At 40.8% G+C, this 9,003-nt stretch overlaps 1 non-coding gene across 1 annotated transcript; it reads right to left on the bottom strand.

Annotated features, from left to right (window-relative positions):
• Positions 1-3,349: 3,349 nt before the first annotated feature.
• LOC127743268 (small nucleolar RNA R71) lies at positions 3,350-3,456 on the bottom strand. The gene has a single exon (XR_008004662.1). It is a non-coding gene; the product is annotated as a small nucleolar RNA R71 (small nucleolar RNA).
• Between the last annotated feature and the right edge of the window lie 5,547 nt (positions 3,457-9,003).

The following is a 9,003-nucleotide window of genomic DNA, read 5'->3' on the forward strand; positions in this document are numbered from 1 at the left end:
AATTTTTTAATATTATTTCTTTGTATCTTAGTATTTAAAAATAATTGGTCTAAAATATATTTTTTCGGTCTAATAATAATTTTTTATAAAAAATAATACTAAATTAAACATAAGTTAATCCCAATTAAAAAGTTGTGTTAATTAGTATAAGTATTATCATATTAAATTTAATTTATTTATATATTAATATAATTAATTGAAAATAAATGTTAAATAAAACTAAAAAATAGAATATTCATAATTATTTTAAAATAAATAATGAAGTAAGTTATAAGATATTATTTTATTTGAATTTTTTAATAATTCTAAAAATAAAATGTTAGTAATTATATTAAAATAGGCACTGGAATAAATTTTATGGTACTTATTCATACCTGAGCTTACTAAATATAAGCCTAGTTAACACACCCTTTAATGGACAAGCTACTTTTAAAGCTGGGCCACACGAAGTTGGTCCAAAAGTGAGAAAACCAACCCGTGTAGCCTTATTCATATGGGCTGAACTTCACTTAGATGCAGGTTTCTATACCCACATCTGACCCAACTTGGAGAGCAAGTCAGACGCTGTCCCACTACTTCGGTTATTACCACGAAGAAGATAACCAACTCAAATTTGGGGGTAATTTGCCACACTATAAAGGAATAACTGCTCTTGATCTTTAGAGATCACGTCCAAGAAATGACTAAGTCTTGCTTTGCTATCCTATAAATACACCAACACTCAGGTATTTTTTCATTCAATCTCATTTAAAACCTGCTTAAAATCTTGATGACTTTGGTATTGGAGTCCCTTCCAAGTACACCCCATTACCGTCCAGGCAAGGACGTTAGATAAACCACCATCCTGACAAGCAAGTCAGACCTTTAACCCAATGGTGTTTGGAACTCACGTCCAGGCCCAAATCCACCTGGGTTTCAGGCAACACCATGGAACATTGGCATCATTGTCAGAAAACGTGGAAAGTCACCTCTAAAATTGAAAAAACAAGGTAAAAGAGATGGCGAAACGACATTAGATTCTGTTCTCACACTAGAAGTTGCAGCTAGAATTGTCGTACGCCATTCGTAGCACCCCTTCCATCTCCACACCCTCATAACCAGCTTCGCTAACCTTCACCTCAACCTCAAAACTCCCACAGTCTGAACTCCACTATCCACATACCTTATGCTAAAGGAGAAGGACGTAGCACCGACAAAATTCAGGGCTGGTGCACAACCACTTTGGCCAACTCGAACAGTTGAAATATGCGTTGGCCTAAGAGAAGGAACTAAGAATTAAATCAAGAAGGAGATGAAATGAAAGAGGGAGGCTGATGAGAAGATCAAGAAACTAGAGACAGAACTGAAACAGGAAGAAAATCCCCAATTGCTAGTACGACGACACCGACTAGTACCATGGTGGAGACGGCACCTTCTCGGAGGCCATTATATGGGCAGAAATCCCCAAAAGCTTCAAAAGCCCAAAGATAACCCTATACCATGGAATTACTGATGAATCCATATTTGATGATAATTTTTTGTTAGAAATGAATGGATTTCATCGTAGGAACTCACACTTATTCCCTTGAATAGTATGCTTTTGAACTTTCCTCCCAAATTGTGTTTGATTATAAAAATATGCTCTTTTGCAATTTCACTTTCTTGTTGATGAGTTTAATGTTTGGTGTTTGTTCTATGCTTTCTTATGCTATTCTTGTTGATTGAGATCAATTGTTGCTTTTAATTTCAAGTCTTTTCTTATTTTTCTCATGTTTAAACTTTTTGCCTACTAGGTGTTTGACAAAATGTCAAACATGGTTTTAGGCTAAATTTTTGTCTCTTGGCTTGGGTAAAGTGAGCAATTGGGTTCCTAGAGTTGGAATGTCCAACATTTAGTGTCAATTCTTGGATTGTTAATTGTTCTTGTTCCCACTAACGCTAATTTGTTGCTAAGGCAATTAGCAAGCAATTTAGGATTTGTGAGTTAAGAACACTTATGCTCATTTAACTTACCTTCCGATGTGAGGGTTGATCAAGTGAGATTAATCCAACATAATTTTCATAGTTGTGGTTCCAACAAAGAAAGGACCCTTAACTCACTCCAAGCCAAGACCCCTTTTTATGCTTTCAATTTTCCATACATTGCTATGTTAATCTCTTTTATGCTTTACTTTTTTATATTACATAGTTGGTTCTTTAATTTCTTTGTTAGTTCAATCATTACAATTTTTCATGTTCTTTTATTGCTTTATATGTTCATTTCTTCATTGACAACCCCTTGATCACTATAACTGGAATTTGCACACTCATTGCCCCTTAAGTGATTCCTTGGGAGATGACCCGGGAGTCAATTACTCTCAGTTTTTAATTAGTTTTGAGTTGTGACACATCTTGTGAATTTCCAAATTGGTGGGTGACTGATTTTTGGGTTTGGGTATATACTTGCAACGTTAATCCTATTTTGAGAAATCCCAACTTGTACAATTGGGCGCCGTCAAATTTTTGGCGCCGTTGTCGGGGAGATTCACTTTAAGTGCAATGAGTGCCATAATTTTGGTTGTGTAAATATGTGAATAGTGTGAATAGTTGATTTTTGGTTTGCTACTTAGTATTAATTGTGGATACTACTTTCCCTCTTTAGTTAGTCTTGGTAGTTATAGATTGTTAAGTTAGTCCTTGTTTACTTGCCTATTTTTTTTGTTTTGGTTTGCCTTTCATAATTGCATGCTTTCATTGCGTCCTCAGTTGAATGACACGGTCGCTTCCAGACCCGAGCTTGGCTACTTTTGACCCAGAAATCGAAAGAACTTTAACTCGTATAAGGCAAGCTCAGCGCCGGCTAGCTTTCGTGAATAGTGAAGCGAGCTCCCTTGAGGACCATTCCCATTCACTATCACCACCTATCCGTAACTATCATTCTCCAATCAACGAGGAGACTCTATATTCATTTGTGGGGAGTACTAAATTGTCTTTGAGTGACTCAAGTGACACCGTCATGGCGGACCCACCTCGAAAGATTACCTTGAAGGAGGCCGGAGCTCCTGATCTTGCCTTGCAACCACTTCAGATTCTATATCCGGCCTTGGATCCAAATTTTGAGCTTAAGTCTGGCACAATCAACTTGCTCTCCAAGTACAATGGATTTCCTGGGGAAGATCCTCTGAAGCACCTTAAGGATTTCCAAGTTGCATGTACAACTGCGAAAAGACATGGAGCGGATGAAGTCGCGGTGTTGGTCTTCGCTTTCCCTTTCTCCTTGGAAGGAAAAGCGAAGGAATGGTTTTATACTCAGTCGGGGAAAGTTAGATCCAATTGGGACTTGTTGCAGAAAGAATTTTTGGAGAAGTTCTACCCTCTTCAGAAAATAGACAAGCTGCGAAGAGAGATCTCTTGCATTGTGCAATGAGATGGGGAGACTTTGTATGAATATTGGGAGAGATTTAAGAAGTTGCTGGAGGCTTGCCCTCACCACCGGATTGATGAGTTAGTTCTGATCAGTTATTTCTGTCAAGGAATGCACCACCAAGACAAGCTTCTCCTAGATGCCGCAAGTGGATGATCATTGACTAAAAACAAGACCACAGAAGAAGCATGGGAAGTTATATCGGACCTAGCGGATTCTATTCAACACTCTAGGGCTAGAAGTTCACAACCAAAAGCTGTGAGTAAGGTTTCTCCCTCCGGAGACGCAATTTTGACTAAGACCCTTGGTGAGATGACTATTTTGTTGAGACAAATCACCCAAGGGCAGTAAATCCCTCAAGCTTTGATAAATGCTCCACCTCAACTCATAGGATAGAAGGACTATCAAGGATATGTGGTGTTTGTGCTTGTACTACTCATTACACCGATGAGTGTCCTCAAATCCAAGAGGACACTACATTGGCGGTTGCTAACCCTTACCCGCAAAGACCCAATTACAACCAAGGACCCTACCCACAAGGAGGTAATCAAAACCAAGGGTGGAGAGATAACTCAAACCAATGGTGGAATCAAGCTCCCCAAGCTCAACCCAACCAAAATGCTCAAGTCTACTACCATCAACACCCACAAGGTCAACCATAGTACCAACAACCATACCAACAACCCCCACAACTTCCATCTCAAGTGAAGTATCAACATCCAAATAGTAGATCCAATCCTTCTCAAGTTAACCAAGCCCTTCCCTCCAATCAACCCCACATGAATGACACAATTCACACCTTCATGCAAGAACAAAGAGAGTTCCACAAGAAACAAGATGTTTACATGGCTACAATAGCCGAAGCCCTTACCCGTTTGACTCTCCCTCCTCAAACCACACAAAGCACCCAACAAGCTTCAACCTCAAGTAGTTTGCCCTTCCAACCTCAACCCAATTCTAAAGGAAGCATAAATGCCATTACTCTTAGGAGTGGTACCAAGTTGGATAAGAATGCGACTATACCTTCAAAGTTGAATGAGGAGACAAACAATGAGGAGGTAGGAGATGAAGTAGAGGTGATGAGGAGTGAAGATGAAAATATTGATAAAGATGAAAAAGAACCACCGAAGGTCAAGGAGCCAAAGAGAAAGACCTTGCTTGAAGAGCCTTTGCCCATTCCATTCCCAACTATAGCTAAGAAAGCAAAGAAGCAAGAAGATCTTGACCCCACTGTAGTAGAAGTTTTTGAGAAAGTTGAAGTTACCGTCCCTCTCTTTCAAGCCATTCAACAAGTGCCAAAATATGCCAAGTTTCTCAAGGATATTTGCACTCACAAAGACAAGCTTGGCAACCTCAACAAAAAGCCGGTAGATGACTCAATCTCCTCTTTACTTCCTGAAAAATACAATGATCCCGACCCATGTTTGGTCACTTGTTTGATTGGTGGGACTAAGTTTATGGACTCTATCTATGATTTGGGGGGTGTGTGAGCATCATGCCACTCCCCATCTATGAAAGACTGAACTTATCTCCCCTAAAGAGGTCTGGGGCGAGGTTTATATTAGCCGACAAGAGTACTGTGTCAGTTGTGTGGATTGCGGAGAATGTCATAGTCAATATTCAAGGATTGCTCTTTACAGCTGATTTTCACATCTTAGAGACCCCTCCTATTAACTCAACCAAGCCATCATTAATACTCCTTGGAAGACCATTCTTGAAGACTGCCCATTTTAAGTTAGACGCACACTCGGGAGTCTATTCTTTTGAGGCGGATGGCAAGCTAGTCAAGTTCACTTTGAAGGACTCCAACAAATCCATCCTTGAAGCTTACTCTATTTTTGGGTGCGGCACGGTTGAAGACAAAGTGACTGAAGATAGCAAGGAGCAAGGAAAAGAGGATAGTGCAGCAAAGAAGTCAAATTCAAAGGATCATGCTCAACCAAAGCAAGCCAAGGAGTTAGAGATTTTCCTCCTTGGGGAACTTCCTAAGTGACCAATGAAGCCATGCAAGTCCAACATAGGACTCTAAACCAAAGTGCTTGGTGGGAGACACCCCACCATGGTGACATTTTTCTAGCTCTATCTCTTGTTTATAGCTTTTTGAACTATTTGTTTTCTTGTGATATAATGCTTAGCTTAGGTTTGTTTGATGATTTTGAGTTGTGTAAGTTGAATTACTTATGGACTATGATTTTGTGCTTGTTTGAATGATTTGGGGTTGGTATATTATTGTGCTAAGGTTAGGAACATTAGTTTTGAAGAGAAAAGAAAATTCTGAAACAGGGTATCTGTGCGACGCACCAAGCTGTGCGTGCACACAACTTTGTGTTTTTAGCCATCTGTGGGGCCGCACAAGCTTGTGCGTCCGCATACGCCTTAACATGCCCTCTGGTCGCAGCGCCAGCACAGTCTGTGTGTGCACGCTGCCACTTTTTCTCTAATCTGTGTGCGTACGCACGAGTTCCCTTTTGTGCTTCATCTGTGCGGCCGCATAGACGTGTGCGTCCGCACGCCTTTTGCAAGCCCTCTGGTGGGAGCGAGGGAACGACCTGTGCATGTGAACAACCTCCCCCATTCTCATCCTCTGTGCGTGCAACGGACCTGTGTGCGCACGCACACCTGCTTTTGTCCACAAGCATAAAAAAAGAAAAGAAAAGAAAAGAAGAGACTCCCTCTGTGCGCTCGCACGCCTTTGTGCGCCCGCACGTCCTTTTGTAACCTCTCTGGTTGCAGCATTTGCACACTATGTGCGTTTGCACCCTTCCAAGTTTTTGTCTCTGTGCGTCCGCACAGCCCCCTGTGCGTCCGCACAGGTCGCGTTCTGGGCAATAATAGGGTAGGTTGCCCTGTTAAGAGGCAATCACCTCTTTTTCTTCTCTTCTCCGTGGCTGCTCTCTCCCTCTCTTCTCTACCTAGCTCCGCCGGTCACCGCCGCCGTCAGCCCACTGCCGGTGACCACCATCCCTCTCCCTTTCTCTTACTTCTCTTCTTTTTCCTTTCTTTCCCTCTCTTCTCTTTTCTCTTTTCACCACCGGTGAGTTCTCTCCTCCGGTGTTCTTTTTGGTGAACCCAACCACCGTGATTTCACAGTGGCTATAAGAAGTGCCATTGTTCCTCCCTAGTTCTTGTTCTTTTTAACCTCTATACGTAAGATTTTTATCTTTCCTTTCATGTCATGTTTATATTGTTGCAATTATTTTCTTTTCCTTTATGTTTAAATTTGTTGCTTTCTTAGTTGCTTCTTTGTATTGCAAAGTGTTGTTGCTTGATTATTGGGTTGATTTTGATCAATTTTGAGCTTAATTGTGATGAGCTTGCACATTGCATACCACATGTTCGATAAAATGCCTCAATGAACATTTTGTTTGATTCATATGACTTGGCCATCATATGCTTTCAATTTATCTTTAGTTAGGCATATCGTATGACTCGTGCAACTTCATTTATGGGTTTTGATGTTGATCACTTTGTTTTTCCAATGCATTTTATTGTTGGTAAACTTTGATTTCAACCACCCATGTTTTCCAAGATGGTGTACCTTATTAATGGGTGACTTTAATAGTAAATTCATTGTGTTGGTAGAATATAAGTTTCATTGTTCATCTTGCAAATTATAACGAGTAATCACTTTACAAATATTCAACTTTTGATGATGCCTTGATCAAGCATCTTTTTGCTTCCGATTAAGAGCATTGTATATGTGATTACCACATGTTGAGAATGAGCAATTGACAATTCCTTTTTGGTTCTTGCTCGAAGCTGCTTCCATTTCTGTGTTTCCTGTGTGCAACTTGAGCACTTAGTTGCGAAGTTTTGAACTTTAAACTGTCTTAAGAGTGTGATCGCCGTTGTGTGCGGCCGGTGTGTGTGTTCCAACTGCGCGCACCATTGGAATATACACGCCGCCTTTCTTATGAATCACACTATTTTCAAACTTCCAACTAAGGATTTAGTTTCTTCACTTTATTAAGTGCTTCCTCATTGTTCTACATTTGTTGTTGTCTTATGACCTTGATATTTTCTGTTTTCTTTTTTTTTTAGGATGTGGAAGAAGGGTAAGAAACTGGTTGCTTTGCTGGTTGTAGAACCTACAACCCGCGCATCAAGATCATATTTCATGGCTCGCCCGAGCGATAACCCGGACACCTTGATCAACCAAAGAGCTGAGTTCCTATATGGAAAATTTGAGGAAAGGCCAATCCATTGGGAACGGACGCTTAAGGTTCCGATCAAGTACAAAACGGTCATCCATGAGCAGATTGCCTCACTTCATTGGGAGTTCTTAGAGCAAGACCCAATGGAAGTCAATGAAACCATAGTGCGGGAATTCTACGCCAACTACCAAAATTGGAAAGCGGAGTCAGTATTTCTTCGGGGCAAGAGGTTGGATACTTCCAATCGAGCTATTGAAGCTATTCTGAAGATCCCCTACATTTAACCCGAGAATGATGATTATTTAAGGATCAAGGTGAGTATGTCCAAGGGGAGGATGTCCTTGACTCCCATACTTAAGAGGCTGTCCCGGTGCCTCATGGGAGTATAGCAAAGGGAGAATTTCTGTTCCCGCATTTATAGCTTACTCCAATTTGAATGCCGAAGCTCGTATATGGCATCAAATTGTGGCAGACTACATCATTTCCAGCACCCATGCTACCCATGTGAGATTCAAGACTGTGTTGCTAGTTTGGGCTATCATGGAAGGCAAGAGTATAGCCATTGTACCTTTATTATGCACATCGATATGGAAACTGATTGAGAAAATGAACATCAACATTCTTTTTCCATCGATAGTGATGCATTTAGCAACAGCAGCGAGGGTAGAAAGGCGTCCGAGAGACATCATGTTCAGGGTCCCTAGAGGCAACAAGTACATCCCGCAGGGAGATTTGGAGAGAAAAAACAACCACAACACCCTCTGAGAGGAAGACATCCATAACACCACCACCAAGACTACCAACTTCGGCAACTGCTTTACCTGTTCTCTGTCCTTTTCCAAAATTATTCGAAGATATTTTGCATGATATCCACCGCAAGGAGCATTTGGAGCAAAAGCATTTTGAGTGGATAGCGGCAAGGCTAGAAGGAAGAGACCCCGGCCCGCCTCCTAGAGCTTCATCCGAGATAGCTGGAAAGGAGTATGATGCTGTTGACCAACCCACTTCTGAGTCCACCAGCTGAAGGTGGCCCCTCTTCATCCTCCCAGAGCGTAATCATGCACGGAGGACAGTGCACAAACTAAGTGTGGGGGAGGATCGATGATTCTAACAGGGGTAAAAATTTCTCTTTTCTAGGCACTTTGCAATGTTTCTTTATTTTGAGTAGTTTTATGTCTATTTTATCTTTTTTGGTTGCGTGTAAATATTTCTTTATCGTTTATGGATGTTTAGTAGTTAGCACTTGCATGTTGCATGATAGAATGAATAAGTTGGTGAAACACCAAGGAATTTCCATGAAGTCTTTTTCTAGGGCGTACCATTGATTGAATTGAAGGAGATATTATGTTTGCCAACTTGCTTGAAGTAGATTGTTTGTAGAACATGGAAAAGAGCTCGAACAACATACCTTGTGAGTCTTGAGCTTTAATAGATGGTTGCATCTTTTCAACCATAATGTTGTTCTTG

This window comes from Arachis duranensis, chromosome 10, assembly GCF_000817695.3.
Source record: "Arachis duranensis cultivar V14167 chromosome 10, aradu.V14167.gnm2.J7QH, whole genome shotgun sequence".
NCBI lineage: Eukaryota > Viridiplantae > Streptophyta > Magnoliopsida > Fabales > Fabaceae > Arachis > Arachis duranensis.